This window comes from Rhinolophus hipposideros (assembly GCF_964194185.1).
Source record: "Rhinolophus hipposideros genome assembly, chromosome: 4".
In the NCBI taxonomy this organism is placed as follows: Eukaryota; Metazoa; Chordata; class Mammalia; order Chiroptera; family Rhinolophidae; genus Rhinolophus; species Rhinolophus hipposideros.
This window is the reverse complement of record NC_138050.1, coordinates 12,520,335-12,538,564: the sequence shown is the minus strand read 5'-3', so window position 1 is coordinate 12,538,564 and position 18,230 is coordinate 12,520,335. Positions and strand designations below refer to the sequence as shown.

Below are 18,230 nucleotides of genomic sequence, written 5' to 3'. Positions count from 1 at the left end.
CTCACTGTGGTTTTTATTTGCATTTCTCTGATGATAAGTGATGTTGAGCATTTTCTCATATGTCTATTTGCCATTTGTATGTCCTCTTTGGAGAAATGTCTCTTCAAGTCCTCTGACCATTTTTCAGTTCGGTTGTTTATTTTTTTGTTGTTGAGTTTCATGAGTTCCTTGTGTATTTTGGATATTAGCCCCTTATCGAAGGCACTGTTTGCAGAAACCTTCTCCCACTCAGTTGGTTGCCTCTTTATTTTGTTGATGGTTTCTTTTGCTTTGCAGAACTTTTTAAGTTTCATATAGTCCCATTCTTTTATTTTAGCTTTTACTGTCATTGCTTTTGGAATCAAATTCATAAAATGCTCTTTGAACCCAAGGTCCATAAGTTTAGTACCTCCATTTTCTTCTATGCAGTTTATTGTGTCAGGTCTTATGCTTACATCTTTGATCCATTTTCAATTAATTTTGGTACATGGTGACAGATAATTGAGTCCAATTTCATTCTTTTGCATGTGGCTATCCAATTCTGCCAGCACCATTTATTGAAGAGGCTGTCTTTCCTCCATTGTATGCTTTTAGCTTCTTTGTCAAAAATTATCTGTCCATATTTATGTGATTTTATTTTTGGGTTCTCAATTCTATCCCATTGGTTTATGTGTCTGTTTTTCTGCCAATACCGTGCTGTTTTGATTACTGTAGCCCTGTGGTACAAGCTAAAGTCAGGGAGTGTGATACCTCCAGTAATTGTTCTTTTTTCTTAAATTGCTTTGGCTATTTGGGGTCTTTTGTGGTTTCAACAAATCTGATGATTTTTTGTTCTGTTTCTTTAAAAAATGCCATTGGGATTTTGATGGGGATTGCATTAAATCTGTATATTGCTTTGGGTAATGTGGCCATTTTAACTATGTTGATTCTTCCAATCCATGAGCACGGAATGTCTTTCCATTTCTTTGTGTCTTCTTCAATTTCTTTCAAAAATGTCTCAGTTTTCAGCATATAGGTCCTTCATATCCATGGTTAAGTTTATTCCTAGGTATTTTATTCTTTTTGCTGCAATTGCAAAAGGAATTGTTTTTTCTATCTCTTTTTCTGAGATTTCATTGTTGGTATATAGGAAAGCAATGGACTTTTCTACGTTGATTTTGTAGCCAGCAACTTTACTGTATTCGTTGATTGTTTCTAATAGCTTTTTGGTGGAGTCTTTAGGGTTTTCTATATATAGCATCATGTCATCTGCAAAGAGTGAAAATTTAACTTCTTCATTCCCAATTTGGATGTCTTTTATTTCTTTTTCTTGCCTGATTGCTCTGGCAAGGACTTCCAACACTATATTGAAAAGCAGAGGTGACAGGGGAAAGCCCTGTCGTGTTCCTGAACGTAGAGCAAAGGGCTTCAGATTTTCACCATTAATTATGAGATTAGCTGAGGGCTTGTCATATATGGCCTTTATTATGTTAAGGTATTTTCCTTCTATACTTATTTTATTGTGTTTTAATCATAAATGGATGTTGTATCTTGTTAAATGCTTTTTCTGCATCAATTGATATAATCATATGATTTTTGTCCTTTATTTTGTTTATGTGATGAATCATATTGATGGACTTATAGATGTTGAACTATCCTTGTGCCCCGGGGATGAACCCCATTTGGTCGTGATGAATAATCTTTATAATGCATTGTTGCATTCGATTTGCGAGAATTTTGTTTAGGATTTTTGCATCTGTATTTATCAGAGATACTGGTCTGTAGTTTTCTTTTTTTGTGTTGTCCTTACCAGGTTTTGGTATCAGGGTAATGTTGGCCTCATAAAATGAGTTAGGGAGTACCGTCTCGTGAAGTTTTTGGAAGAGTTTGAGCAGGATTGGTATTAGATCCTCTTTGAAGGTTTGGTAGAATTCACGAGTTAAGCCATCTGGTCCCGGTTTTTGCTTTTGGGATGGTTTTGGATGACTGATTCAATTTCGTTACTGGTGATCGGTCTGTTTAGGTTTTCCAGTTCTTCATGGTTCAACCTTGGAAGGCTATATGTTTCTAAGAACTAGTCCATTTCTTCTAGGTTATTGAATTTGGTGGCATATAGTCCTTCATAGTATTCTTGAATGATCCTTTGTATTTCTGTGGTGTCAGTGATAACTTCCCCTTTTTCATTTCTAATTTTATTAATTAGTGTCTTCTCTCTTTTTATCTTAGTGAGTCTAGCCAAGGGTTGGTCAATTTTGTTCATCTTTTCAAAGAACCAGCTCTTTGTCACATTAATTTTTTCTATTGTCTTTTTGTTCTCTATTTTGTTTAGTTCTGCCCTGGTTTTTGTTATGTCCTTTCTTCTGCTGACCTTGGGTTTTACTTGTTCTTCTTTTTCTAGTTCTTTAAGGTGTAACATGAGGTTAGTTATTTGGGATTTTTCTTGTTTCTTGAGATAGGCCTGTAATGGTATAAATTTCCCTTTTAAAACTGCTTTTGTTGCATCCCCAAAATTTGGGTAGGATGTATTTTCATTGTCATTTGTTTTTGTGTATCTTTTGATCTCTCCTCCAATTTCTTCTTTGACTCAGTCATTCTTTAAAAGTATGTTGTTTAATCTCCATGTATTTGTGTTTTTTCCTGCTATCTTTTTGCAGTTGATATCCAATTTCAAAGCCTTGTGATCAGAGAATATGCTTGGTATGATTTCAGTCTTCTTCAATTTGCTAAGGGTGATTTTATGTCCCAATATATGGTCTATTCTTGAGAATGTTCCATGTACATTAGAAAAGAACGTATAGTCTGATGTTTTAGGATGAAGTGCTCTATACATGTCAATTATGTCCATTTCTTCTAATGTGTCATTTAGGGCTGCTATTTCGTTATTTATTTTCTGTTTGGATGATCTATCCATAGCTGTCAATGATGTATTTAAGTCCCCTAGTATAATTGTGTTTCGGTCAATTTCTCCCTTTAGTTCTGTTAGTAGTTGCTTCGTATAATTCGGTGCTCCCTGATTGGGGGCATAAATATTGATGACTGTTATGTCTTCTTGTTGTATAGTCCCCTTTACCATGATGAAATGTCCATCTTTGTCTCTTGTTATCTTTTTCACCCTGAAGTCTGTTTCATCTGATATCATTATGGCTACACCTGATTTTCTCTGGGTACCATTTTCTTGGAGTGTCAATTTCCACCCTTTCACTTTGAGTCTATGCTTGTCCTTGTAGTTGAGATGTGTCTCTTGGAGATAGCATATGGTTGGGTTTAGTTTTTTGATCCAATCGGCTACTCTGTGCCTTTTTATTGGTGAGTTCAGTCCATTTACATTTAGGGTGATTCTTGATATGTGAGGATTTCCTGTCATTCTATCTTTAGTTTTCTGGTAAGGCTGTTTCTCCATTGTTTCTTTGCCTTTTTGTTGTTGTCTATTATTTCTGTGTGGTGGTATTCTATGATGTTTCCCTCTGTTTCTTCTTTCATTACAATATATATTTTAGTTCTGGATTTTTTTTGAGTGGTTACCCTTAAGATTATGCAAAAGAAAGTTTGATATTTAGAGTATTCCATTTTCTTCAGCACACTTACTTTCTCCATTCCCATTTTCCGGTTCAGGCCTTTACTCTCCCCCTTTTTATGTTTCAGTTGCCAGAAATTGTCCCTGTTGATGATGGTCGAATAGCCTCCTTTAGTATTTCTTGTAGTGCAGGTCGTGTATTAGAAAATTCCCTCAGCTTCTGTATGTCTGGAAAGGTCTTTATTCCTCCTTCATATCTAAAGGATATCTTTGCTGGATATATTATTCTTGGCTCATAATTTCTCTCTATCAGTAGTTTGAATAGTTGGTTTCACTCCATCTTGGCTTGTAGAATTTCTGCTGAAAAATCTTATTATAATCTAATGGGCTTTCCTTTGTAGGTTACTGTCTTCTTTTCCCTGGCTGCCTTGGGGATTCTTTCTTTGTCATTGATTTTAGACAGTTTCAGTACAATGTGCCTTGGAGAAGGCTTGTTGGGATTGAGGTAATTAGGTGTTCTATTTGCTTCTTGGATTTGAGGATCAGTTCTGTCCACAAGTTTGGGAAGTTCTCATCAAGAATTTGTTTGAATATATTCTCTGTTCCCTTCTCTCTTTTTTCTTCTTCTGGTATGCCCATTATTCTTATATTGCTCTTTCTGATGGAGTCAGAAAGTTCTTGCAGAGTTCTTTTATTTCTTTTAAGTCATGAAATTGTATGACACATTTAACCCAGAAAATGAGGTAAATAAAAATAAAAACGAGATAATTTCGAATATCTGTTTCAGAACATGTTCCTCTTCACAGAATCTATACAGCACAGGAAGGGAATGAAGTGGTCTTCAGCTTCTACTGTAAGTTTATTTTTCAAAGGAACCAGAACAGGAATCATATTCATTCCTGTTCTAAAACAGGGTCGCTGTGGATGTAGGAAAGAAGTCAGGAGACAAAACAAAGCGTTCTAATTCCAGTGGAATAGAATCAGCAGGCCAAGTGCTGATGTTCTAGGAAGTATGTAATTTTATGCAGTTTGCTGTCATTTAAATTGTTTGTCTTTGAGCCGAGATTCTGAGATCCTGAACTTTAAATATAAATAACCTCTGTAATTTGATGAAAGAAAAAAAAATCAATAGAACAGGCAACAGGAGAGGTCAAATTAGTCTTCCTTCATCAGTAGATGAATGAGAGGACAAAAGGCAGAACTAGTTTGTACTGAAGGTCTGTCTTTTGATAGCATTATGACTTGGACAAACAATTTTCTCTGTATCCAAGTTTTAGTTTCTTGATTACTATTTCAGAGGTCCTATATACTGGAGGAAAGCGTAAATGCCCAAACTGTAAGATTATATTTTAAGATTCCAATTTACTTAGTCAAGAAGACAGACGCTGATTGGAAGTGAAGAGGTCACACAGGGCAGGAGCAGGTGTAATACCTCAATGTCACTCAAAAGGAAAGCATAAGAGTTTCTGGTGACACTGCAAGGTAGAGTCTGGCTGGATTGGTGAAGCTTGATTTCTTTCAGTGGTACAGTCCTTTAATAGAGATTTTAAAAATCTGGAAAAACTTATAATAGTTTTAATTTAAAAATTTTTTAATTCAAAATATTTTTACTTTGGAAAATATTTACAAGCTTTGGGATCTACTAGTTCATGATCCAATTTAATACCAAGAAGTCTTCACCTGATGAAAGCAGAAGAAATGCCTTGTTGCCCTGAGAAGTATCTGACACTAACTTTCCCACATTCCCCCAAAATACATTTCCTTTAAGGAGGGAAAACAATTACATCATATGGTTGTTAGGAGCATGTGAGTGATTATTTGTAAAGTCTTTGACACACAAAAATTGCAGCTCACTTTTCTAAAAGGTACACACTGATACATTGGTTATCTTTATATTCATTAGGAGGAAAAAAAACAGATGACAGAAAATGATATTTAGTTATGTGGAGCTCCATATAAGGCTGTGGTGGGGCTTCAAAGCATTTCTTCATATTCATAACTTAGATTTGTAATTTGCATTATCAGTTTTGAACTGTGATACTAATCAAACTCTTGTGTTTTGAAGCTCAATTTACTCAATTCTATGAGCTGTGAAATACAAAGATTAGAAAACTGGGGCATAGTGTGGTCTATGTAGAAGCTGTTCTGAGTCCTACTGGTGCTGAAGAAGGGAAGATGGAATAACAGACCCTAGAGACTTAAAAATCTACACATAGGGCTGTTAGGAAATATATACATATATATATATATATATATATATATATACTACTTATTATCTTAAAATACTAAATACTTCCATGTCTTCAAATAAATCTCATAATGTCAAATATATAAAGCAGATTGTTACATTAATCTATAATGAACTTATTAGTTATACTTCTTAGAGCAGCATGAAAAAAAACTGAGTTAGATTATGATTATGTTCAAGTTGCGAGTTATGGGTAGAGATGGGGATACTTTTACATGGCTGTTAAGATGAGTGAATTAAGCACAACAGTTCTCAAATTCTGGTGTACAATGAAGAGCATGATCACTTGCAGGGCATATTACAAATGGTGATGTCTCAGTCCTGCCCAGAGAGTCTGATTCGATGGGTTTCAGGTGAGACCACAACAGCTACATGTTTGATAAACTTTTTTTTTTCATTTTTATCTTTTGATGCTCTTTACTCACTTCACCCACCTCCAACCTCCAGCAACCACTAATCTGTTCTCCGTATCTATGAACTTGGTTTTATTGCTTTCTTCTTTTCTATATTCTACATTTAAGAAAGATCATACATTATTTTTCTTTCTTTGTCAGACTTATTTTACTTAGCATAATTCTCTGCAGGTCTATCCATGTTGTTGCAAATGGCAAGATTTCATTCTTTTCATGGCTGAATAATATTCCATTGTGTACAAACACACACACCACTACCACCACCACACTTTCTTTATCCATTTATCCATCAATGGACATTTAGGTTGTTTACATATCTTGGCTATTGTAAATGATGCTGAAATGAATATGGGGGTGCAGCTATCTTTTCGAGTTAGCATTTGTTTTCTTCGGATAAATACCGAGAAGTTAAATAGCTGGATCATATGGTAGTTCCTCTTAAAAATACTCTGAAGAAACTCCATACTATTTCCCATAGTGACTGCACCAATTTACATTCCCACCAACAGTGCACAAGGATTCCCTTGTCTCCACATCCTCAACAAGATGTTATTTCTTCTCTTTTTGGTGATAGTCAATCTAACAGGTGTGAGGTGGTATCTCACTGTGGTTTTGATTTGCATTTCCCTGATAATTAGGGAAATGCAAGTCATCTTTTCAGGTAGCTCTTGGATAGCTGTATGTCTCTTTGGAAAAATGTCTATTCAGATCTTCTGTCCATTTTTAGATCAAATTATTTATTTGTTTTTGCTGTTGAGTTGCATGAATTCTTTACATACTTTGCATATTAGTCTGTTATCAGTATATGATTTGCAAATGTTTTCTCCCATTCAGAAGGCGGCCTTTTCATTCTACTGATGGCTTCCTTGGCTGTGCAGAATCTTTTTAGTATGATGTAGTCCCACTTATTCGTATTTGCTTTTGCTTTCAGTGTCAGATTAAAAAAATCACTGCCAAGACCTATGTCAAAGAACTTACTGGCTATGTTTTCTTCTAGGAAGTTTATTAAAATGTAATGCCACATAAATGAAATCACAGAATATGGCTTTGCTGTCTAACTTCTTTAGCTTCACACAATACTTTCAAGTTCCACAGATATCATGTGTATCAGTAGCACATACCTTTTTATTGCTGAACAGTATTCTATGTAATAATACATCATAATTAGTTTATCCATTTACCTGCTGATGTACATTTGGGTTACCGTATTTGCCGGCGTATAAGACGATTTTTTGGCCCCAAAAAATATGCCTCCAAGTGGGGGGGTCGTCTTATACGCCAGGTACACTTCAGATAGACTGCCCATAGTGCTTGCCCCGTGCCATAGTGGCCTCCCGATGCCCGCCCACTTCATTCCACATACCGTTCAGGCATCAACAGCGCTGCTGGGTGTATGCTCGGCTGTTATGCGATTTTGCTGTTATGCGATTTTACCACACTCGCAAAATCGCACACAGCCGAGCATACACCCAGTATGATAGCGCAAAATCGCAAATCGCGATACCATACTGGGTGTATGGTCGACTGTGTGCGATTTTGCGAGTGTGGTAAATTCGGGTTACCGTATATTTCTTTACATATGCATTGAAGATTCGCGATTTTGCGCTATCATGGTGCCTGTTAGAATGTTGAAGAGCTCGCACTTGCGCACTAGCGACGTCCCAGGGAGATGCTGATGCAAGGGTGGACCAGACTGCTATAGTGACAAGGCGGGCAAACAGGGAGCAGGGACCAATCAAATCAGGCTTTGTATACAGCCAGCAGCCAACCACAATACTGCACCATTGTACAGTACAGCATAGAAAATGTCGACCAGTCAAACCCCTATCATCCCTATCATGGCACCAGCCAAAAGAAAGAAGTATGATGCAAATTTTAAACTGAAAGTTATTTGGTGTGTGGAAGGTGTGCGGAAGAGGGGGTAGTCTTATACGGCGAGTATATAACAAACTCTGTATTTTGAGTGGAAATGTTAGGGGGTCGTCTTATACGCCCAGTCGTCTTATACGCCGGCAAATACGGTACTTTCAGTCTTGGTTCTTACAAATAAAGCTGCTATGAACATTCACATCTGTCTTAATGTGGACCTATATTTATTTCTCTTGGGAAAATATCTAGGCTTGAAATTATGGAGTCAAATGTTAACTGTATGTGTAGCCTTTTAAGATGCTGACAAACTGTTTTCCAGGTGTATGTATCATTTTGCACTCTCACCAGTAAGTTACCAGTATTCCAGTGCCTCCACATGCTCAGCAGTACTTAGTATCACCAATCTATTTAATTATATTCATCATAGTAGGTACATAATACTATCTGTGGTTTAAAGTTAAATTTCCCAGGTGAATAATATTGTGGAACATCTTTTCACGTGCTGATTGGTCATTTGTAAATTTTCTTTGGTGCAGCATCTGTTCAAATTGCTCAATTTGAATTGAATAGTTTTTCTTTTTATTATTGAGTTGTAAGATCTTCTTTCCTCCCTTCCATTGATCCATCTAGCTTTACAATAATCTTCTAGCTTTATTCTTTTTCAATTTGTTTTGGTCATCAAAAGTCCGTTGTATTTTCACATACTTTTGAAAATTACTTTTTAATTTCTACCCAAACCAAAAAAGCCTGCTGGAATTTTGATTAGATCTGACTCTACAGATCAGTTTGGGGAGAACTAAACCCTTAACCACGTTGGGTCTTCTGATCCATGAACACAGTATATTTCAGTATTTACTTACTTTTAAATCTTTCACAGAAACATTTTGTAGTTTTTATTGCACAGATTTTTCACATATTTTATTTAGTACATCCTTTAAGCATTTCATTTTTGATACAATTATAATTGTCTTATTTTTATTTAAATGTCCAATATTTCACATAGAAATATGTTACTATAATTAATTTTTGAATATTGATCTTATATCCTGTGACTTTGCTAAATTCACTTATTAGTTCTAGTACCATTTTTTTAGACATCTGATAATTTTCTAGTTTCCTAATTGAACTGGGTAAAACCTGCAGCCCGGCCCAATGTTGAATACAAGTGGTGAGTGAGAACATCCTTGCCTTGTTTTTGATTTAGGGGAAAAGCATTTACCTTTCACCATTGAGAAGAATGTTAGCTACACATTTTTGTAGATACCATTTATCACACCAAGAGAGTTTAATTTCTAGTTTACCGACAATTATCTCATAAATAGGTGTTGAATTTTTAAAATGCTTTTACTACATCTATTAAAAAACGATATATATTATTTTCATTTTTAGTGTGTAGATATGGTGTATTTCATTCATGGGTATTTTTGAACATTAAACCAACTTTGAATTCTTGGGATAAACACCTCTTGCTCATGATGTAATCCTTTTCATATGTTGCTGAATTTGATTTGCCAAATTTTATTAAAGATTATTTTACCTATACTTATGGTGGATATTGGTCGGTAATTTCATTTCTTATAATGTCTTTGGTGTTATTATTAGGGTGATGAGGTCTCATAAAGTGAGCTGTAAAGTATTGTCTACTCCTGTTCAGAAAGAGGTTGAGCATAACTGGTATTATTTCTTCCTTAAGTGTTTGGTAGAAATATTTAAATTCTCTTTTTAACATTGACTTTGCCTCCTAAGTTAATTCCATTGTTTTCTTACATTTTGCTAGAAAACAACAACAACAACAAATAATACTAGGCTTTGATATAATGAATTGCTTTAAAATCTATTTCATAAGCATGAGTAATGCTTTTTAAAAATATATTTCACACACTAAGATATAGAAAAAATATTATAAACTCTTTTGGCATTAATAATCAAGTAAAGTACTGGTCATTACTTCAAAGTCAGGAAAACTGCTGACTACTTAAATAATATAAAGCTCAAAGACAGAGATTATGGCTTTTGCAAATAAAATTATATCCTATTTGTTTTGTTAAATAACGAAGGACATAAAGGTGTTTTCTGTTGTCTGAAACCTTAATTTCACAAATAAAACAAAGACTGGCTTCTTTCTCTCATCCCTCACCGTGTGCCTGTACTCGCTTAGGTCCTATCTCCTAAGAGAAGTCCTCTCCAGTCATTACTGTCCACAGGGATAGTTCCTTCCTCTCATGTCATTGCAACTTTTCTACCATTTATTTGTACTTTTATTTATTGTATATTATGACATTTTGAACTTTATTGTTGTCAGTGTGTAACCCCTAACTTCTCAATTATAAGTTAGCTGGAGATTAAGATCACATGAAAAATGTATTTGTATCACTAGTAAATCTAAACCACTTGATGTGTACTTTATAACTATTTATTCAGGCTTGTTTTTTCAAATATAATGTAATTATATAGATGCTTAAAACTTCAGGAGTGTCTGTAAAGGTATTATACTACTTCTGTAATTAGAAAACAGTAATAACTTTTTCTTAATCCTTGTCTAGCATTGAACTGTGATTCTTTACAACAGACAAGTTATACAAGTATTGTTTTCTCGAATGTTGCTCTGTACAACACAACCGAGGAATATAAATTGTCCAAGTGTTCTTACTTTACCAATATGGCTAGTAATCAGCTTATAACTCAATGCTTCAATTTCCCTGGCACCTTGGTTAGAGTTCCTAAACTAAAATCTATGGCCCAGGCCATGACTATATTCTTGTCTTATGTGGCTTGCTCATCCTATTCCTTCACCTCTCATCTTTAGTGTATCCTTGGACTTGGCCATACACAACATACCTTCATGTTGGCATAACCATCCCCAAAGCCTGTATCTGCTACTTAAACAACATACCAGTCACAAAAGAAAAGGCTAACTCTAGTATCCTCTGTTGCCAAGTTGATTCTAGTTATGTCAGAATGGAATGGAAACTAAATCAATGTTTTCTAATAAAGACATAGATCACCTGAATCTTGACAAGCATTTGCTTGAAATAAGTAAGCTAAGAACAACAATACAAAATGTATGTCCCTAAGAAATAAAAAAAACAGGAGAATATGGCACAGACATGACTATATCCCAAATAGGGTACTCGTCCCCTTTTTTTGTTTTTCAATATTTAACTCTCACCAATGTTAAAATAATGGTGCCTAGAAGAAAAGCACATTTAAAATTATTCACAGAAGAGGAAAAAAATCTCAATACACATGCATATGCATGTATAGTTTAAATATGGTTTAAAGTGTAAAAACATATAATTGAAATGAAATTTATGATCACTAAATTCTGAAATATATTTCCCTATTACTTGATATCTAGCTATTATTAAACAGGAGTTGTTCATCTTAGTTTTAGGTAAATAACACTTTTTATTTATCATTAATATCTAAAGTTAAGTCTATAAATTAGCAATAATATTTAAGATATACAATTCATTTTGTAAAAGCACAGATGTTTATTTCACCTCATTCATTTAAAAATTCAGTATGTTTAATAACTTATTACATGTGTAAAATAAATAACAGAAAACTTAGAAAAAGGTACAGATTATGTTCTACATGAAAAAAATATATATAGAGAACTCCTGTTTTCGAGGAGTTTCCAGGGATTTTTGGTTCAACAATAAACCAGAATCTCAATGCTAAGAAAAAGTTTCTTATCTTACAGTTTTAGAACACAAAACCGTTTTTGTAAATAGAATTTTTACCAAGCAAAGACACAAAACAAACAAAAATACAACTCGGTTTTTTAGGAATATCCATAAAATACATCCTATATGCTTTCCAAAAAGCAATAAAGGTTTATTTTAGGCAAATGATTAATTTATTTCAAAAGATCACTCAAGTTACATAATTTTAAAAAGTCTTTCTTATTTTCTTTATAGTTCAATTCATAGTTTAATAATTTTTAATAATTTAAAATCCAATTATTATTGCCAATATATTATAGGCAATTTTACATCCCATTAACCTTGCTTTGTTTTAATTATAAAGATCCTTTGTTATTTTCCTTTAAATGATCCAGTTTATAATTTCAGCCTGTCCTAGGGAGTATTTTAATTCAGCTGCACATTCATCAACTGTTTTTGTCCTGTTAATTGTAGACAACTGCACAATCGCTTTCTCCAGCTATGATTGATGAATTATATTCACGAGTGTAGCTGTTAAGTAGGATAAACATTCATAACAATTTCCACTTAAAGATTTTTGTCTTCATTCCCACAAGGACAAATTAAAGACATATTTTAACAACTAAGAGATAGTGATTTTGTGTTTCACTTTAAACTATTAGAAAAAGTTAAGAAAAAAGCTCCATGTCCAGGCAAATGAGATACAGATATGTGTAAAGAATCTAATTTGTGCCTAGCACATAGTAGGCATCAAAAAAATAGAAGCCACATAACAGAGCAACGTGCCTTTACTATAACTGCATCCCAACTATCTAAATATGGTATTTTTTGACCTGGAACTCCCAGTTCAAATTTATGAAAGAGAAAGGTCTAAAATGAAAGGAAATGAACCAAACTAAAGGTGGGAGTGGGCAAAATTCTAAATACCTATACTAAGTAATAACCAAATATTAGGTTGGTGCACAAGTAATTGCAGTTTAAAAGGTAAAAAATAATTGCAAAACCTGCAATTACTTGTGCACCAACCTGATAAAAACCTTCCATTTTTTTAATGCCTGTATTGCAGCAGTTGCAATAAATGTCATGTATATTATTTCCAACCTTCACAGAAACCGAGCAAGAAAGGTGTTACACTATTCTACAGCTGTGGAACAGGGTCAGAGGGAGATTATGTTACATGCCTAGAGTCTAACAGTTTATCAGTAGCAGAACTGACAGTTGAATTCGGTACCAATAATATACATATGCTTTGTATTATAATAGGCACTGCAGAAATAGCCATAAAAATACATTACAAATAAATAAGCACCAACACTATATATGGGAAGTATAACTCAGGGGAAAATGGAAGGTGCTATGAGAACACAGGAAGGCACTTGATCTGGATTAGGAATGGGGAAGGGTTGGTGCTCAGTGAAGAGACTATTTTCATTAAAGAGAAGTGAATGTCTTAAAGCAAATGCACATCTCTTTAATGCTGTGCACCACTGGGGAAAACATTATAATATCAAAGACAGAAACCTCAATCCTGTTCCCCAAACATTCTGGCAAGTCTCCTAGATTTCCTTAGTTTTTTATTCTTCCTTATTTTTCTATAGTGGCAAAGTCCAATATTATTCCATCTTCTCAAATATGATGCCCAACTCCCCAAATTTCCTTCATTCTCGATAAATGGTCCTACCTGACACTTCATAGAGAAAATAGAAGGCATCATGAAAGAATCCCTCTGAATTCTGACAAACATGTATTGCCTGCATCTTTTCTCAATGTTCTTCTCATAAGCCAGTCCCTGGACCTCAGTCTTGCCCCTCAGAGACCTGACTCTTTCAATAGAGTAGAAACTTTACTTCTTTCCTTCCTACCATACTGACTTCGTTCCATCAGCATTTAAAAAGACTCAAGTCCTTCCTTCTAAAAAATTCCCACCTCCAATTAGAAACCTTATCCACCTCCAGCAACCACCCTGTTTTCCCTTCTTGTTCAAACTTATAGTAGTGTATACTTGCTGTCTATACTCATCTCCCACTCTTCAGCTCAAAACAACTTAGCTCTGTCCCCAATACTCTAAACCACCACATTCTCAAAAGCTACTTCCCTCTTTATTGGCTCCCATAGCGCCCTCTGCTTGCCCTTTGGTACATTTATTGCTTCAATAAGAACTTAAGGAGCAAGACAGCTGTCCCCACTAGATTGTAAGCTTCAACAGAGCAGGGCCTGGGTCTGTACCAGGCATCGTTAGTACACAGGTGCTCTCCAGGGTAAGTCTGGGTGAAATCCACACTACCCTCTTGTCACTGAATTCAGAGGCTCCTTTGATCTTAACTTAAAAATCCTCTTGTTGACTATTCATTTATCCTCATTCTACGAACCATTGTTTTCTTCATTCCTATGTGCGAGGTATTATTCCAGAAACCAAGGAGATATCAGCAAATAAGATGAGTTCTTAGGAAAAGTACATTTTAGTGAGGAAGAGAGACAAGATAATTTGAGATATTATTAAATGTTAAAATAGAGTCCTGTGATAGAAGTGTGAAAATCAACAAGATGGTCAAGGGAGTCTCTGAGAGGTGACATTCAACCTGATTCCTGAATGAGGGTAAACAGCCAATTGTGTGAAGATATGAGGAAAGAGGATTCCAGCAAAAATTGAGTTACAAGCGTGGTCCCAGGTGCTGCGCTCACTCAACACCCCCCAACCCCCGAGCATCACACCTGTAACCTTACCTACCACTTACCACATAAGCAGAAAACTCCTAAAACTACGTTTCCATTGTAGCTGTATCATTTGGAGAGCTAGCGACCCACATTCCAGGATGCCTACTCAACAATTCCATTTGGCCATTGCACAGATGTCACAAATTCAGTGTCACCAAGTGGAAACATCTCTCACCCAAGCTGTGCTCCTCCTTCCGTATTGTTCTAAGTAAACTGTTTGTACTATAAACCATCCAGTTACGAAAGCTAGCAATCAAGTGATCTTTGATTCCTTCTTTCCCCTCTTCCCATCTAGTCTATGAGCAATTCTATTGATTTAATTTCCAAAAGATTCATCAAATTTGTTGACTTCTTCCAATATTTATAGCCAATATTTGTCAGTTTCTGACATCATCATCTTAACAGGATTACTGAAACCTCAGATTGGTACCTCTGTTCCAGTCTTGAGCCCCTGACATCCATCCGCCACACTCAGGTTATGCCTAAACATCACCAACTACACCCCAGCCACCTTAGCGCAGCTGACAAACTTCTTCCTGGCACGACCCTTGCCAATGATCCCTGCCATGAGGGATGACCTGGCCTCTCAGTGGCTAGCACTCAACATGAAACTGCATATCTGCTGGCTGCCTGAGAATAGATTTCCAGCAACATGTCTTGCTATCTCTTGCCTCCACACTTTTGCACTGTACTATTCCCTCGGCATAGAAGTTTGTTCTTCTTCTTCTTTATTTTTAATTTCACCTAGCTATGTAATAATCACCTTGCAGTTCCCAGCTAAGATGGAATTATGTTTGGATGTAAGTTTTTTTAAATTTTTTAGGAACTCCCCTCCATGTTTTTCTAGTGGACTATTTTTTTAAATGATTTAAGTTCACAGTAAACTTGAGCAGAAGATAGATTTCCCAGATACCCTCCTCTCCCCCTCCCCCCATGTACCACTGGAGGGGTACATTTGTTACAAATGATGGACCCACAATAAGACGGCATCACCACCCAGAGTCCACAGTCTGCACTCGGGCTCACAGTTGGTGGCGTCTGTGTGTGGGCCGGACAAATGCACCACGACATGTACTCACTACCATAGTCTCATGCAGAGCAGATTCACAGCTCTCAAATCCTGCTCTGCTGTGCATCCCTCCCTCTCCTCACACCCTGGCAAGCTCCGATCTATTTACTATCTCCATTGTTTTCCCTTCGCAGAATGTCATATTTTTGAAATCACAGAGTACGTAGCCTTTTCAGATTGGCTTCTTTCATTTAGTAATGTGCAATTAAGGTTCCTCCATGTCTTTTCATGGCTTGATAGCTCATTTCTTTTTAGCATTAAGTAATAAATATTCCATATTGTGGATATATCACATGAATGAATGGGTGTTTATTTATCCATTCACCCACTGAAGTACATCCTGGATGTGTCCAAGTTTTAGCAATCATGAATAAAGTGGCTATAAACATCGACAGGTTTTATATAAACATGTGCAGGTTTTTATCTGGACATAAGTGTTCGACTCCTTTGGGTAGACAGGAATGCAATTGCTGTATTGTATGGCAAGAATATGTTTAGTTTTGTAAGAAACCACAAACCTATCTTTCAAACTGGCTGTACCATTTTGTGCTCCCACCAGCAATGGATGAGCATTCCTGTTGCTCCACATCCTTACCAGCATTTAGTGTTGTCAGTGTTCTGGATTTGGGCCATTCTGATAGGTGTGTAGGGTATCTCATTGTTTTCATTTGCATTTCCCTGATGCCATATGATGTGGAGCAGCTTTTCTTATGCTATTTCTATCTGTGTGTCTTTGGTGAGGTGTCTGATAAGGTCTTTGGATTATATTTTTAACCAGGTTTTTTCTTTTTTTTTTTATTGTTGAGTTTTAAGAGTTCTTTGTATATTTTAAATAAGTCCTTTCTCAGATGTGTCTTTTGTGTCAATACTTTCTCAGATGTGTCAAATACTTTCTCACAGTCCACGGTTTGTCTTCTCATTCTCTTGACACTGTCTTTCATAAAGCAGAATTTTTTAATTTTAAAGAAGTTCAGCTTATCAATTCTTTCTTTCATGCATCATGCCTTTGGTACTGTTCGCAGAAGGTCATCACCAAAGCCAAGGTCATCTAGATTTTTTGCAATGTTACCGTCTAGGAGTTTGATAGTTTTGCATTTTACATTTAGCTCTGTGATCCACATTTAGCTATTTTGTTTTGCGAAGGTATAAGGCCTGTGTCTAGATTTATTGTTCACATGTGAATGTCGTTGTCCCAGTACCATTTGTTGAAAGGACTATTTTTGCTTCATTTTATTTGCTTTGTTTGGATACACTTTTTGAAAACCATTATAACCCCACCACTCAGAAAACGCACCCCTCCAGACTAGGTTAAGTGCCTTGCCTTATGCTTACATTAATACCTATACCACCTGTATCACAGACCCCTTGTATTATTTTATGGGCCAGTCTAATGTTTGTCTTATTCACTTCTCTATTCCCATAGTGGTTGGAATGTAGCAGGTGCTAAACAGGCATTTACTCTACTAATGTATAGGTGATCTGTTCCTGTATAATTATAGCTAGTCATATTTCAATTTTTGTTCCCTAACCATCTTTACTGGAGGAAAACTTGGTAGTAAAAATAGAAACACAAATCCAGAATGGCGCAAGGAACATGGTGAACATTTTGGAGGTTTTCATGGATTGAAATTTAAACAAAATTATAACTCTTTCCATAATTCTAATCCCTATCCTAAAACACTACAAAATACTCTACCATTGAACAATAAAGCGGTATCAAAAGCTAAAAACCTCTGATATTAGAAATATTTTCACCCTTCTCCCTTTTTAAGACAGTAACCTTAATTTTAAGTGTTGGAGGGTTCAATTCTGTTAAGTTCAGATACTTAACTGATGATAAGATAATTTTTGTTTATTCCTTCACAGTTGAAACAAATTGGCAAAATTAACATGTATGTGAATTGAGAGATTTCTTTAACTAATATGACTATGAGTAACCTGGACAAAACGTCTTTCTATTTTTCATGACCTGAAGATTGATAATAATTATTATCAATTCTTATAATAATAAAGTATTACAAAAACTAGAGCATATTATTATGTAAAATTATTTGTTATGAAATAACAGTGGTATTTTTCTGCACCTTTTGCTTTGCAGAGAACACAAAATTTAATTTTTATAGTTACATTATTATAACTAAAATAATTCAATCATGGACCATCTAGAAGAGAAATATGTAATAAGATAAATTTTTATAAGAACAGAAGCTGTTTCTCAGAATATAATACATTGATGGACAAAAAAAAACAATAATACTAACCTGTATTTAAGCTATTTTTTAAAAAAGTATTTCTATACCTATATAAATTAATTTTCAAGGAATATGTTGTAAAATATTCTTTCGTGACTCCTCCCTTGATAAAGGTAAGTTTTATATATAGTGAGCATTATTTTCTTATCAATCAAATTAAATCTCGTTTCAAATATAAACAATAGATGTCAAATATTTAGTCATTATTATAATATAGAAGAAACTCAAGTTGTAAAGGATGCAGGTCTTTGGCTGATGGAAGCTGTATGTGTCAAAATGATGACAGTTACATCTGTCTTAATGTATCCACTGCCAATAAAGTATTGGAAAATCATAGTGAACAACTGTTTATAATAAAGTGAAAAATACAATAATGGGCTCAAACATAATAACTTCAAGCATCATTTTACCAATGGTATATATAAATTCCTAACCAGATTGTTGTACTTCCTATATTTAATATCCCTCACATTTTCAGCTGGATACCAGATAGCATGACATGTTCAGAGAAAAGTATTTTACAT

The 18,230-nt window shown here is 35.1% G+C and overlaps 1 protein-coding gene across 4 annotated transcripts in view; it reads right to left on the bottom strand.

Annotated features, from left to right (window-relative positions):
* The window catches only part of NBEA (neurobeachin), a 656,028-nt gene that overhangs the window by 304,021 nt on the left and 333,777 nt on the right, over positions 1-18,230 (bottom strand). The window lies entirely within an intron of this gene.